Genomic DNA, 3,457 nt, shown 5'->3' with positions numbered 1-3,457 from the left:
TTTTTCTGCTCCTCACGGTAATGGCTGGTTGCCCATCACAGATGTTTCTCAACTTCCTCTTTCCTCTAGAAGTCAAGCAGAACAAAGCTTGCAGAGCGTCTCCTGAGAGTACAATCCCAACACCTCTTCTGGGGATGGTCATGTGACGTGTACCTGTCACCGGAACTGACCAACAGGATAATACACCTGTGGTTTTTTATACCCCATATATTTTTCTTTTTTTTTAGGAAGCCTTTATACCCCAGGCCCCTTTTATATATTATTTGTCGAGAGGGCCTTTATTACTCAGGCCCCCCCCCCCACAATATATATATTTTATAAAATAACTTTATTAAAATCGAATAAATAAAACAAAACTCAAATTAAAATGCCATTCTCGGGGTCGACGATGCACTCCAGTCCCTGCGGTGCCCACCGGTCGCGGAAGGCCTCAAGCGTGCCGGCAGACACCGTATGCTCCTTCTCCAGGGACACCCGGACGCAAACGGAACAGCGGAAGAGGGGCAGGCAATCGGGGAGGACGGACCCCCCCGACGGCCCGCAACCTGGACCTGTGAACTGCCACCTTGGCCAGGTCCAGGAGCAGACCGACGAGGAGATCCTCCTCCCGGCCCACGCCTCTCCGCACCGGGTGCCCAAAGATCAGGAGCGTGGGACTGAAGTGCAGCCAGAATTTGAGGAGCAGCCCCTTCAGATACTCAAATAGGGGCTGCAACCTCGCACATTCCATATATATATGGAACACCGACTAGTCCAGGCCGCAGAAAGTACAGGCGGCCTGGGAGTCCGTGAACCTACTTAAAAGCCTATTGCACGGGACTGCCCTGTGCAACACCCTTCACCCCAGGTCCCCGATGTAAAGGGGGAAAACTACCGTGTAGAGAGACCTCCATCGGGGTTTCCCCTCGCTGCCAGATGGCCACGCGGACCGCCAGGGCGTGTCCGGCCGGCTGACGAGGGCGAGGAAGTGGAGACTCTGCAGGAGCAGCCCATACAGGAAACCCCTCCGCGCCGATTGGAATGGCACGGAGGGTATTTCCGAGAGGCGGCTCGGGTTGTGCGGGACTGGCTCCCGAGGAGGGTTTCGGGGCCTGGGTTCGATGAGCAGTTCCGGCTGAGCGGGGGTCAGCTCGGCTGGGATCGCTCCGCACTCCCATGCCCCCTCGCCACCCGCAGTGAGGGGCGTCCCGGGGGTTTCGGCTACTACTCCGCCCGCCGGACCGTCCCCGGAGTCGGCCGCCTGGACAGCCGAGGCGCTCTCCTCCGCCGGCGGGGGAGCGCCCTGACTGGCGGCGACCATGTTCCAGACTCGGAAAAGATCCCGGTAAAAGACAGGCAACTCCCTCAGAGAGGCGCGGCTAACGGACTCCACCGGGAGCTGCGTGTCGTCTTGAAGGTAGTGACACTGGCGGAAAAAATACGTCGCCAGCGCACACCATCTAGGAGGACGCTCGACGTACAGGTATCTCTGCAGGGTCCGAAGGCGGAGAGTCGCAGCCTGGTGCGGACGCACACCAGCGACTGACCGCCCTCCTCAATCGGGAGACTCAGGACCGCGGCAGAGACCCAGTGTTTCCTCTTGCCCCAGAAGAAATCGATGAGTTTCTTCTGGATCTTGGTGGCGAATGCAGGGGGCGGGGCCAAAGTGACCAACCGGTACCACAGGCCACCAGTTGGTTTATGACCAGCGCTCGGCCCCTGTAGGAAAGCATTCGGAGCAGTCCTGTCCAATGCCCCAGTGACTTTCATCTCCAACTCCTGCCAGTTTGCCGGCCAGGCTTCCTCAGCGGGTTTAAGATGGACTCCCAGATAGAGGAGGTGCGTGGTGCTCCACGCAAAAGGTGTTATCTCCTCCGTCAGGGAGTCCACCCGCCATTGACCCACCAGGAGACTGGAACATTTCTCCCAATTGATCCTCGCGGAGGACGCGGCAGAAAAGGTCTGCTGGCAGTCGCGCATCCTCCGCAAGTCAACGGGATCTGTGATTGCGAGGAGCACGTCATCAGCGTAAGCTGAGAGGACGACCCACATGGCCGGCTCGCGCAGAGCCAATCCCATCAACCTCCTGCGAAGCAGGCACAGGAAGGGCTCCACGCAGATGGTATACAATTGGCCGGACATGGGGCACCCCTGACGCACACCTCTCCCAAAGCGAAGGGGCGCCGTCAAGGACCCGTTAACCTTGACTAGATACTCTGTGGCGGCGTATAAAAGTCGGACCCGGGCCACAAAATGCAGCCCAAGTCAGAAAGCACGCAGAGTCCCGAAAAGGTATTTGTGATCGCCTTCTCCTGATCGAGGGAGAGAAAGGCGACCGACTGACCAGTCCTCTGGGAAAGATGGATCAGGTCCCGGACCAGGTGGATGTTGTCCTTGATGGACCGGCCCAGGACCGTGTAGGACTGGTCGGGGTGGATCATGTGGGCCAGCACGGAGCCCAGGCGGGTAGACATAGCCCAGGCAAAGATCTTATAATCCGTGCTGAGGAGGGAGACCGGATGCCAGTTTTTAAGCAGGCGGAGATCGCCCCTCTTCGGCAGCAGGACGATGACCGCCCTGCGCCACGAGAGGGGCATCTCCCCGGTCGCCAGGCTTTCCCCCAGGACCCACGCGTAATCGTCCCCCAGGACGTCCCAGAACGCCCTGAGGAACTCCACGGTCAACCCATCCAGCCCTGGGGATTTGCCCCTTGAGAGCTGGTGGAGGGCGCCAGTCAGCTCTGCCAACGTGAGCGGAGCCTCCAATCCTTCGGAGCCCTCCGGGCTGACCTGCGGCATGTCCTCCCACAAAACTCTGCGCGCATCCTCGCTGGACGGATCCGGAGAGAACAACGCACTGTAATAAGTATGGACCAGGAGGCCCATTCCCTCCGGTTCCGTGATGGAAGATCCGTCGTCGGCCAGCAGCTCAACGAGCTGCTTACGGACCCCCCGCCATTTTTCCAGCGAGTAGAAGGGTGAGGCGCGGTCCAAATCTTCCAGGATCTGGATCCGCGATCTCACGTACGTGCCTCGGGACCCTATGAGCTGCAGGTCCCTCAGCGCGCCCTTCTCTTTGTACACCTGCCACAGGGCCGGGTCCACGACGGCATGACCGAGGCGGGACTCCAAGTCGAGCACCTCCCTCTTAAGACGCCCGATCTCGGCTTCCCGACTCTTGGTCGACCCCTTCGCGTACTCCTGACAGAAGACGCGGATGTGAGTCTTGCCCACATCCCACCATCGCCTCAAGGAGGGGAAGCCCCCCTGCTTCCTTCTCCAGTCGGCCCAGAATCGACAGAACGAGTCCCGAAATCGCTCGTCCTCCAGCAGCCGGTTGTTAAAGTGCCAGTACGCGGACCCCGCCCGCGCGCGGAGCAGAGTAAACTCCGCCCACACCAGGCGGTGGTCCAAGCACGGCACCAGCCGCATGGAGGCCGCCGAGACACGGGAGACGTATGCCTGTGTGAAGTAGAGGC

The sequence above is a fragment of the Heterodontus francisci genome, unplaced genomic scaffold (assembly GCF_036365525.1).
Source record: "Heterodontus francisci isolate sHetFra1 unplaced genomic scaffold, sHetFra1.hap1 HAP1_SCAFFOLD_843, whole genome shotgun sequence".
In the NCBI taxonomy this organism is placed as follows: Eukaryota; Metazoa; Chordata; class Chondrichthyes; order Heterodontiformes; family Heterodontidae; genus Heterodontus; species Heterodontus francisci.
Note: the sequence above shows the minus strand (reverse complement) of the source record.